This window comes from Puma concolor, chromosome A2, assembly GCF_028749965.1.
Source record: "Puma concolor isolate L17-30 chromosome A2, mPumCon1.1.hap2, whole genome shotgun sequence".
Taxonomy (NCBI): domain Eukaryota; kingdom Metazoa; phylum Chordata; class Mammalia; order Carnivora; family Felidae; genus Puma; species Puma concolor.
The window spans coordinates 70260255-70272562 of NC_141668.1; the positions used below are offsets into that span (position 1 = coordinate 70260255).

At 37.2% G+C, this 12308-nt stretch overlaps 1 non-coding gene across 1 annotated transcript; it reads right to left on the reverse strand.

Moving 5' to 3' along the window:
• Positions 1–11663: 11663 nt before the first annotated feature.
• Positions 11664–11770, reverse strand: LOC112867131 (U6 spliceosomal RNA). The gene has a single exon (XR_003224173.1). It is a non-coding gene; the product is annotated as a U6 spliceosomal RNA (small nuclear RNA).
• Positions 11771–12308: the final 538 nt, after the last annotated feature.

Below are 12308 nucleotides of genomic sequence, written 5' to 3' on the forward strand. Positions count from 1 at the left end.
ATGCAGATGTCTGTTTTTAGGCTCTGTATTTTATTCCATTGACCTATTTTTCTGTTGCATTTATTATTCTGGTTGTGTAGTGTGCCTGAATATCTGGTAGGTGATTCATCCATGTACATGTCAGTTCAGTTTATTAAGTCCTTTAAACAACACACCATGCTAAATTACCAATTGATGATTTTAAATTGCCACCTAGAGAAGGTGAATCTGGTTATCTTCAGGACTTCTGTCTTGCTAAGCAAGGTGTACAAGTCAAAGATAAGTTGAATTACTCATTTGTCACATGTGATTTTCCTTCTTTACCCTTTTCCACATAGTGCTCCATCTCCCCTCTCAATAAATATTGGTATGGGCTGAATTATTTCCCATCTCCACCGAATTCATATGTTGAAGTCCTAACCCTCAGTACCCAAGAATGTGGTATATCTGGAGATAGGGACTTTAAAAAGGTAATTAAGTTAAAATGATGTCATTAAGGGGGGGGTTTAATTAAGTATTACTGGTGTCCTTATAAGAAGAGTAACTTTAAACACAGAAATGTATAGAAGGAAGAAATGTGAAGAAACAGGGAGAAGTTGGCTATCTATGAACCAAGGAAAAGAGCCCCAAAAGAAACCTACCCTGCTGACAACTTAATCTTGGATTTCTAGTCTCTAGAACTGTGAGAAAATAAATTTCTGTTTTTTTAATTCACCCAGTCTGTGGTACTTTGTTATGGCAGCCCTGACAAACTAATGTTATTAGATATTGAAAGAATATTGATTTAAAGGAGTGTAACCAACGTTAGCCTAATGTGCTTGCCCTGTCTAATCTATGGCTCCAGTTTTGGCCTTTTTTCCCTGTATTTTTCATCAGCTGTATTTTTGCCATTCCTCCATCTCTATCTGGCACCTGTAACTCAAATGTTCCAAATCTAGGTCATGGTATTATTCTTCAATTGTGCTAATCTCTGGTGGTATCTCTCTTACAGAGAGAGCTAGAAGTCACCCTAGACTTCTGCTTCCACCCTTCTGTGCATCCTTTTGAATCCACCTCAAGAGTTAGTTTATCCTGATTATTTCAATCTTGGAAACGTTTCTTGCCCCCTAACCCCTTCCTATCCCAATTAACATTGTGCTGAGTCAGGCCTTCATTATTTTTTGCCTGGACTTTGCTGAAGATATACAGTTGGTCTCTCTAACTCCATTCTCTCCATTTCTCAATGGAGATATTCCAATATGTTCTAAACATGTCTGATCATATGACTTAGCCCTTTCATAATTCCATTATTTAAATGAAAAAGTTCTAATTCCTTAGCCAGACATTCAAGACCTTTTATAACGTAGATAATTTGCCAGTTCAACTTATTACCACATCTCCCTCTTGCCAAGTACCTTCTATTTCTGCCACACCAATCTATTTATACTTCCTTCAATACAAAACACATTCTCACAGCTTCATGTTTTTGGTTGTGTCAGCCTCTGCCTTCAATATCTTTCACCCCTTGTGTTATTTTAAGACTCCACACATCTTTTGAGGCCCACATAAATTGGTATTTTCTTCAAGAAACTGTCCTTAGTATTCCCAGTTGTGATTGACAGTTTCATGCTTCATATTTCCAGCTGTACTTTTTGAATCCCATTTCTTTCATATTTATCACATTTTATTTTATTTTGGTATCCTTGGCCTTCTCCAGGAGGTGGAAAGCTCTGTGGAGTCAGGGACAATGTTTTGTCCATTTTTCTATACCCACCCAATATACAGCATAGAGCTTTATATATTATAGGTGATCTATAAATATTTGAGTGAATAAAGACAGTTTGCCAGATATCAATTTCATAAGAGTTTTGAATTTGGAAGCATGTCACCATTTAGTTAATTTCAATCCATTTATTTTGTGGGAAATATGGTTTACTCATTCACAGACCCAAAATATTAAAAGGCTCATTTCTTTTTTGGCTATAAAGTAGCTCTTAGAAAATATTATGAAAAATAAAGTGGAAATTAATCGGCGAAGAGAAAATTAAATTTTCCTTAAAAATGTCCTCAGAATTAAAATTGAGAGAAACCATTCAAAAGGCAAAAATGTAATTGCATTTGCCAATATATAAGGTATTTTTAGTAATATTTTATGGTGATTGCCAATCTTCTTAGGGCTGAGACACAGACTGTGGAAGGAGTAGGACCACTTTTTCTGAATCTAGAGGAAGAGCTATTTGGAATTGAAAGTGGCCTTACAATTTGAGAGACTCTATAGCAAAACATATAGTATTTGAGAAGTGGCCAACATTAAATAGAACCAAACCTTTCATTATCTTTACCCTCTTCTCCAATTATTTTTGAAAGCAAGTCTGCTATAAGTACCATTTACTGCTCAGACAGGATGCTGTGGAGTCATGGCCTAACCCATTAAACACTTCCAAGTTGTGGGATCCTTATGCCTTTGATTTTGTTGTTGTTTTTTTATTTCTTGTTTTGTTTTGTTTGTTTCTGTTCCCACCTCATAACGTAGAGTCCAATTAGGGTTGGTGAAAACAGATGCTGTTTAATTTAACAATCTTATATGACTATAGTGTTTGCTTTTTAAGGATTCCCCAATGATGCCTTTAGAGCCCTGGATCTTCAGAATCCCAGATTTGAAGAAAGCTTACTTTATAAGTTAATTCAGCTTTATGGAGGAAACATATTATTTATTTTGCTCTGACAGCATGAGGTCTGAGTACCTCCACTCCCTAGTAGTTGATAAGGCAACTCTTCACTAGATTTATTAAATATCAACAAAGACAATCTCTTTTAGTAGTGGTTAAAGGAAGTCTAACCAGCAAATTTCATAGGAAAAAGTAAAATATTTGACATCATCTACTTACTCAGATATAATGCTCTCCACAGATGCAGATTCCATTTTTCTACCCAAGTTTATATTAACTGTAGAATAAATAAGAAAATCTTGTTGATGGGAGAAAATCCAAATAAAGCTATAATCTCACATGATCATCATAACAGCCTTATGGGGTAGATACTGGGTAAAAACCATATGAAACTGCTATTTGTGTAAATTAAAAAATGATTGACATTAGCAATTTAATGTGGTTTAAACTTTGTTATTAATATCTCCATTTTACAGATGAAAAGTCTGATGTTTAGAGGTCAAATAATGTACTGAAAATCACACAGCTGTTAAGTCACAAAGCCAGACCCAGAACCTAGAAAACTAGGTATGTCTGCCTCCAAAGCCTTGTTCTTCTCCTCCAGGCTGTACTGCCAGGTAAGGAATGCAATTAGGCTAAGTGAGAAAGGTGCATACTCACCCTGTGGCCTCTCATTGACACAGCAGAGAGATGGGTAGCATTTCTTTGTTGTAGTTATATTTATGACTCATAAAGACAGATCTAGACTTGTGCAAGTATATACATTCTAGTTTCCTCCCGTATGAGCTTTAACTGTGTTAAATAAACAATGGTGTTACAGCTCTTGATCCATGGGGATGAAATTGCTTAAGATAGGGATGGCAATGGTTTTGAAATATGTAATGTTTTAAGTCACCAAGCCTGTGACTGGCTGAAAGGTTCTCACACTGCCTTTGCGCTGTCTCATATGTTTTCCCTCTTACAGTATAAACTGCTCAAGCACAGCTTCCCTTTTCCCTTTGAGACTCCTTCTCAGTCAGCCTAAATAAATGATTACTGACCTTTAGGACAATGGTATAAGGCTGGAAATGGTGGTGGCCCAACTACAGACAAAAAATATTGCTGCCTAGATAGAGCAGCTCAATGAAAAAAAGTTATTATATGCACATACTCCTGCTTTAAGTAAGGCCCACTGTATACTTCATTTCAGTAGTTTTAGTTTCCTTTTTGAAGCGTTGCTTTTTAATTCTTTTCTCTTTTAGTTTGGCAGCCTTGTAGCTACAGTCAATTCTCTCCACTCTTGCCCCAGGCCTATTAGAATAAGGGCAATTGATTTATGCATCAAAAGTCTGATAGTATATAGAAGGTCATTCATTGATAACTAAGGAGCCTTTAAATAGTGGTGGTCATGCAAATTAGTGTGATTGCTGGCCCAGGTCCTGAAAGAAATTAAGTTGAACTGAATAGAAACCAAACTATGAGAAACTTTGATTTGAAATAAGGTTTGAAAGTATACATTTTCATCCTGGTACCAGGTTTTTTTTTCATGTCACTATCATAAATTCTACCAGCTGGATGAAATTAATAAATGTGTATAATAGGGCTATAGAGATCGGTCGGGGGACGAGTTTCTGGTAATAGCATTGTTGGCAGAAAGACCGAAGCTTTCAGTTTTATCTTCATTGTTTTTTTAGACAACAAATGATTTTGAGATATACCTTATTATTAGTTTTTAATTCTCTCATACCTGCTTCCCTCATCCCTGAGACTAAGAGAAGGAACAATGAATGGAAGCTTTCTCTGGGGCCAGGATTCCTTTGACTTTGATTCTCTGTGCTAGTATGGCCAGAGTTTTGTTTTCTTTTTTAAATTGATATATATTTGACATATAACATTATGTAAACTTAAGATGTACATGTTAATTTGATAAATTTATATATTGCAATATGATTGTCATTGCCATGTTAAGTTGGCACTTCTACCAGGTCACATATCATTATTTCTTTTCTGTGGAAGAAATAATTACAATCTAGTTTCCTAGCAAGTTTGATGATTATAATACAATATTGTTGTCTATTTTCACGATACTGTACATTACATCTCCAGGACTTATTTATCTACAACTGTAAGTTGTGACTGGAATTATTTTTAAAGGTGCAATAGATTGTTTCCCTTAAAACTGGTCTTTCTCTGTCTTTGGCTGTTCTGTTCTGCCCCACCTCTTCCAACAATGGATACCTTGGGCAACTGACAGGGCGAAGCCAAAGAAGTTCTGGACTTGTGCTGTGAATAACAGGAAGTGGTGCAAGATACCTTTGGCTAATTCCTCTGAAGTCCCACCCCCCTCCATGAATTTCCTTGTCCTATTTCTACTCGGCAGTCACTGCCCAGGATCTCAAAGAGATGGTAACTGGATTTAGTGGGACTTCCCTAAATCCCAGAGTCATGATATTATTAAACTCTCATGATTCTACTTTCACTTATATAAAACCTTTATTCTCAAACTTAGGATTAAATTCATAAATAACATCAAGACAATATGTTAAATCAGTTATGCAGGATGTGGAAAAAAGACACAAAGCTCTTACTAGATGTATGTCTTCCTTAAATTGACTTTTAAATTCTGAAATATATACAGAAGAGTGTATATAATATAAATGTACAGTATACATCACAAAATGAACAGCAATGTACTCTCCACCCTGCCTGAGAAATAGAACATAATAATATGTCTGAGTTTCCCTGTCGTGCCTTTCAGAAGCAACCACTAGTCCTGAGTATTGTGTTATTAACTTCCTTACTTTTCTTTATGCTTTATCCCACATATGCATGTTTGTATCCTTAAGTAAGAAATCACTTAATTTTGTGAACTTCTGAACTCTATATAATCTGAATTATACTATATGTATGCTTTCATGACTTGCTTTTTTTGCTCAGCACTGAGTTTCATCCATTTTTATTGTTATATAAAGTTCTACTGTTTGACCTTAATTTTTATATTCATTCTCCTGATGATAGATATCTGTTATTAAAACATATATTATATATTAATATATTAATACTCCATTAAGATATTAAATAGAAAGTATCTAAACAAAATATTTTCAGATTTCCTTTATGCCTGAAATGGCCATCTGCAATTCCTAGTTAAGATTTTTCAACTATAATCTCTTAAAATTATTGATAATTATCAGCAAGAAACTTCATCATAAATTTGGCGACAGAGACTTTCTAACCATTTTTACAACAATATTATCTTAAGAATCTGGTAGCTATCATTTTCTTTCATTAACAAATGTAATATTATGGTTCTTGTTATTTTGTGGCAGTACAGAGGGATTTCTAATTCCGTTGAGGTTTTCGCAAATTTGTAGATTGTTCAGGTATTATCATCATAGTTGTCATTTTGAAAGTATACTAATAATGTGTTGCTAAAAGACACATCAGACACAGACATACAGAAATATCCTCTGTAGTGAGTTGAACATGTGTCCTCTCAAAATCTATGCCTACCAGGGATATCATTATGAACTTGTTTGGAAACAGGGTCTTTGTAGATATAACTAATTAAGATGAGGTCATCCTCATTAAGATGAGTGTAGGCAGTAAAATGAATGACTGGTGTCCTGATAAGGAGAGGACACAGAGAGACACACAGACAAGCAGAGAAGGCCATGTGGCCACAGAGGCAGAGATTAGAGCAATGCAGCTACAAGCCAAAGTTATGTTAAGTATTGCCAGAGTCACCAAAAGCTAAGAAGAGGCAAAGAAGAATTCTTCCCTAGACGCTTCCAAGGGAGCATGGCCTTGCCAACACCTTAATTCAGACTTGTAGGCTCTAGAACTGTGAGAGAATAAATTTCTGTTGTTTTAAGCTACCTAGTTTGTGATCATTTATGGCAGCCCTCAGAAACTAAAATACCCTCTGTGAATGAAGATGAATGAGATGTACCTCATGGAGTTTGTCTTCTAGGAGACACTCCCTGGTTTCCTGGCTTCCACACACTCAAGTAGCTGCATCTTGGTTTGTATACCATACTCCTTAGGCACCAGGATCCTGACCTCACCTCCAACCTCCACAAGTTGAATTGCTGTCCACCGTGGTCCATCTGCAGGTGGCTAATTGAATGGATGTCCAGTTGTAGAGCTCTTCTTGGGCTATACTCAGTGAGTCCAGGCAGTGCTAAGGGCAGGGTGACATTTATAGAGTCTATTTTCTGCAAGAACTGTGAGGCCACCACTCACTGTGCACGAGTAGTTCTCCTTGGAGTTCTGGAAAAGGCTGAATCCACATGGATGTGATTAGTTTGGTGGAAGTTCTGGCTGCCCCAGGTCCAGCTGACAGTATCCTCACACTGGTTAGGAAGCTCAGCTCTCATCCAGCAAGCCTCAGCTTATAACTGTAGAACAAAAGTTGCTTCCAGTGCTTGTTTGCATCTATGGGTTCCAGTTTTCTTGTTTCTGGCCTCTGAAGAAATCCTTACACTTTAACAATTTTGCTACAGATTTTAAACATTTGAAATATTTTATTCAACATATTAACTTGTACTGTACAGGAGTATTTTCCTTTTTTTTTCAATATATGAAGTTTATTGTCAAATTGGTTTCCATACAACACCCAGTGCTCATCCCAAAAGGTGTCCTCCTCAATACCCATCACCCACCCTCCCCTCCCTCCTACCCCCATCAACCCTCAGTTTGTTCTCAGTTTTTAAGAGTCTCTTATGCTTTGGCTCTCTCCCACTCTAACCTCTTTTTTTTTTTTCCTTCCCCACCCCCATGGTTTCTGTTAAGTTTCTCAGGATCCACATAAGAGTGAAACCATATGGTATCTGTCTTTCTCTGTATGGCTTATTTCACTTAGAATAACACTCTCCAGTTCCATCCATGTTGCTACAAAGGGCCATATTTCATTCTTTCTCATTGCCATGTAGTACTCCATTGTGTATATAAACCACAATTTCTTTATCCATTCATCAGTTGATGGACATTTAGGCTCTTTCCATAATTTGGCTATTGTTGAGAGTGCTGCTATAAACATTGGGGTACAAGTGCCCCTATGCATCAGTACTCCTGTATCCCTTGGGTAAATTCCTAGCAGTGCTATTGCTGAGTCATAGGGTAGGTCTATTTTTAATTTTTTGAGGAACTTCCACACTGTTTTCCAGAGGGGCTGCACCAATTTGCATTCCCACCAACAGTGCAAGAGGGTTCCCGTTTCTCCACATCCTCGCCAGCACCTATAGTTTCCTGATTTGTTCATTTTAGCCACTCTGACTGGTGTGAGGTGGTATCTGAGTGTGGTTTTGATTTGTATTTCCCTGATGAGGAGCGACGTTGAGCATCTTTTCATGTGCCTGTTGGCCATCCGGATGTCTTCTTTAGAGAAGTGTCTATTCATGTTTTCTGCCCATTTCTTCACTGGATTATTGGTTTTTCGGCTGTGAGTTTGGTGAGCTCTTTATAGGTTTTGGATACTAGCCCTTTGTCCGATATGTCATTTGCAAATATCTTTTCCCATTCCGTTGGTTGCCTTTTAGATTTATTGGTTGTTTCCTTTGCTGTGCAGAAGCTTTTTATCTTCATAAGGTCCAGTAGTTCATTTTTGCTTTTAATTCCCTTGCTTTTGGGGATGTGTCAAGTAAGAAATTGCTGAGGCTGAGGTCAGAGAGGTCTTTTCCTGCTTTCTCCTCTAGGGTTTTGATGGTTTCCTGTCTCACATTCAGGTCCTTTATCCATTTTGAGTTTGTTTTTGTGAATGGTGTTAGAAAGTGGTCTAGTTTCAATCTTCTACATGTTGCTGTCCAGTTCTCCCAGCACCATTTGTTAAAGAGACTGTCTTTTTTCTATTGGATATTCTTTCCTGCTTTGTCAAAGATTAGTTGGCCATACGTTTGTGGGTCAGGTTCTGGGGTTTCTATTCTATTCCATTGGTCTATGTGTCTGTTTTTGTGCCAATACCATGCTGTCTTGAGGATTACAGCTTTGTAGTAGAGGCTAAAGTCTGGGATTCTGATGCCTCCTGTTTTGGTCTTCTTCTTCAAAATTACTTTGGCTATTCGGGGCCTTTTGTGGTTCCATATGAATTTTAGGATTGCTTGTTCTAGTTTCGAGAAGAATGCTGGTGCCATTTTGATTGGGATTGCATTGAATGTGTAGATAGCTTTGGGTAGTATTGACATTTTAACAATATTTATTCTTCCAATCCATGAACACGGAATGTTTTCCATTTCTTTATATCTTCTTCAATTTCCTTCATAAGCTTTCTATACTTTTCAGCATACAGATCTTTTACATCTTTGGTTAGATTTATTCCTAGGTATTTTATGCTTCTTGGTGCAATTGTGAATGGGATCAGTTTCTTTATTTGCCTTTCTGTTGCTTCATTATTAGTGTATAAGAATGCAACTGATTTCTGTACATTGATTTTGTATCCTGCAACTATGCTGAAGTCATGTATCAGTTCTAGCAGACTTCTGGTGGAGTCTATCGGATTTTCCATGTATAATATCATGTCATCTGCAAAAAGTGAAAGCTTAACTTCATCTGTGCCAATTTTGATGCCTTTGATTTCCTTTTATTGTCTGATTGCTGATACTAGCACTTCCAACACTATGTTAAACAACAGCGGTGAGAGTGGACATCCCTGTCGTGTTCCTGATCTCAGGGAAAAAGCTCTCAGTTTTTTCCCATTGAGGATGATGTTAGCTGTGGGCTTTTCATAAATGGTTTTTATGATCTTTAAGTATGTTCCTTCTATCCTGACTTTCTCGAGGGTTTTTATTAAGAAAGGTTGCTGGATTTTGTCAAAGGCCTTTTCTGCATCGATTGACAGGATCATATGGTTCTTATCTTTTCTTTTATTAATGTGATGTATCACAATGATTGACTTGCGAATGTTAAACCAGCCCTGCATCCCAGGAATGAATCCCACTTGATCATGGTGAATAATTCTTTTTATATGCCGTTGAATTCGATTTGCTAGTATCTTATTGAGAATTTTTGCATCCATATTCATCAGGGATATTGGCCTGTAGTTCTCTTTTTTTACTGGGTCTCTGTCTGGTTTAGGAATCAAAGTAATACTGGCTTCATAGAATGAGTCTGGAAGTTTTCCTTCCCCTTCTATTTCTTGGAATAGCTTGAGAAGGATAGGTATTATCTCTGCTTTAAACGTCTGGTAGAACTCCCCTGGGAAGCCATCTGGTCCTGGACTCTTATTTGTTGGGAGATTTTTGATGACTGATTCAATTTCTTTGCTGGTTATGGGTCTGTTCAAGCTTTCTGTTTCCTCCTGATTGAGTTTTGGAAGTGTGTGGGGGTTTAGGAATTTGTCCATTTCTTCCAGGTTGTCCAGTTTGTTGGCATATAATTTTTCATAGTATTCCCTGATAATTGCTTGTATCTCTGAGGGATTGGTTGTAATAATTCCATTTTCATTCATGATTTTATCTATTTGAGTCATCTCCCTTTTCTTTTTGAGAAGCCTGGCTAGAGGTTTATCAATTTTATTCTTTCAAAAAACCAACTCTTGGTTTCGTTGATCTGCTCTACAGTTTTTTTAGATTCTATATTGTTTATTTCTGCTCTGATCTTTATTATTCCTCTTCTTCTGCTGGGTGTGGGGTGTCTTTGCTGTTCTGCTTCTATTTCCTTTAGGTGTGCTGTTAGATTTTGTATTTGGGATTTTTCTTGTTTCTTGAGATAGGCCTGGATTGCAACATATTTTCCTCTCAGGACTGCCTTCGCTGCATCCCAAAGCATTTGGATTGTCGTATTTTCTTTTTCGTTTGTTTCCATATATTTTTAAATTTCTTCTCTAATTGCCTGGTTGACCCACTCATTCTTTAGTAGGGTGTTCTTTAAGCTCCCTGCTTTTGGAGGTTTTCCAGACTTTTTCCTGTGGTTGATTTCAAGCTTCATAGCATTGTGGTCTGAAAGTGTGCATGGTATGATCTCAATTCTTGTATACTTATGAAGGGCAGTTTTGTGACCCAGTATGTGATCTATCTTGGAGAATGTTCCATGTGCACTCGAGAAGAAAGTATATTCTGTTGCTTTGGGATGCAGAGTTCTAAATATATCTGTCAAGTCCATCTGATCCAATGTATCATTCAGGGCCCTTGTTTCTTTATTGACCATGTGTCTAGATGATCTATCCATTTCTGTAAGTGGAGTGTTAAAGTCCCCTGCAATTACCACATTCTTATCAATAAGGTTGCTTATGTTTGCGAGTAATTGTTTTATGTATTTGGGGGCTCCTGTATTCGGCACATAGACATTTATAATTGTTAGCTCTTCCTGATGGATAGACCCTGTGATTATTATAGAATGCCCTTCTTCATCTCTTGTTACAGCCTTTAATTTAAAGTCTAGTTTGTCTGATACAAGTATGGCTACTCCAGCTTTCTTTTGACTTCCAGTGGCATGATAAATAGTTCTCCATCCTCTCTCTCTCAATCTGAAGGTGTCCTCAGGTCTAAAATGAGTCTCTTGTAGACAGCAAATAGATGGGTCTTGTTTCTTTATCCATTCTGATACCCTATGTCTTTTGGTTGGCGCATTTAGTCCATTTACATTCAGTGTTATTATAGAAAGATATGGGTTTAGAGTCATTGTGATGTCCGTAGGTTTCATGCTTGTAGCAATGTCTCTGGTACTTTGTCTCACAGGATCCCCCTTATGATCTCTTGTAGGGCTGGTTTAGTGGTGACGAATTCCTTCAGTGTTTGTTTGTTTGGGAAGACCTTTATCTCTCTTTCTATTCTAAATGACAGACTTGCTGGATAAAGGATTCTTGGCTGCATATTTTTCTGTTCATCACATTGAAGATCTCCTGCCATTCCTTTCTGGCCTGCCAAGTTTCAGTAGAGAGATCAGTCATGAGTCTAATAGGTCTCCCTTTATATGTTAGAGCACGTTTATCTCTAGCTGCTTTCAGAATTTTCTCTTTATCCTTGTATTTTGCCAGTTTCACTATGGTATGTCGTGCAGAAGATCGATTCAAGTTACGTCTGAAGGGAGTTCTCTGTGCCTCTTGGATTTCAATGCCTTTTTAAAAATATGGAATGCTTCACGATTTTGCGTGTCATCCTTGCGCAGGGGCCATGCTAATCTTCTCTGTATCGTTCCAATTTTAGTATATGTGCTGCCGAAGTGAGCACAGGAGTATTTTCTATGAACATTATTCTATCATTTTGGGGGGAATAGAACAAAGCTGACTTTTCTTTTATTCCAATCTAGGTCTTCATGTGTTGCTGTTCTCAGTTGCAGTATGTTGGTATATCCTGCTTGCAAAATCCGCTTGTGGAAGCATATGAAGCTTATTCCTTTGACTTATCATAACCTTATAATGACCACATTTGCAGAATCTTAAATCAGAATATATGATCTAAAAATATTACTATGTATTTATGGACTAAAGAATAGAATCTTGGAGATTTTAACTCTTATGGAACACTTCTATGTGCTTGTCAGCCATACAATAATTGCTCAGTAAATGTTAGCTATCACTGTTACTATTATTATTGTTGTTGTTCTTACCTATGCCAGGAGAGCTTTAGGTAAAACTAGGATGGAAAAAAAATGTTGGTTGTCATCTTCTCTTTCTTTTTTTATGTGTGTCCCCTCTCTTAGGTCACTGAGCCTTCCAGTGAGATCTAATTCCCGGTACTGTCCTTGCAACGACCAGGGTCTGTACCT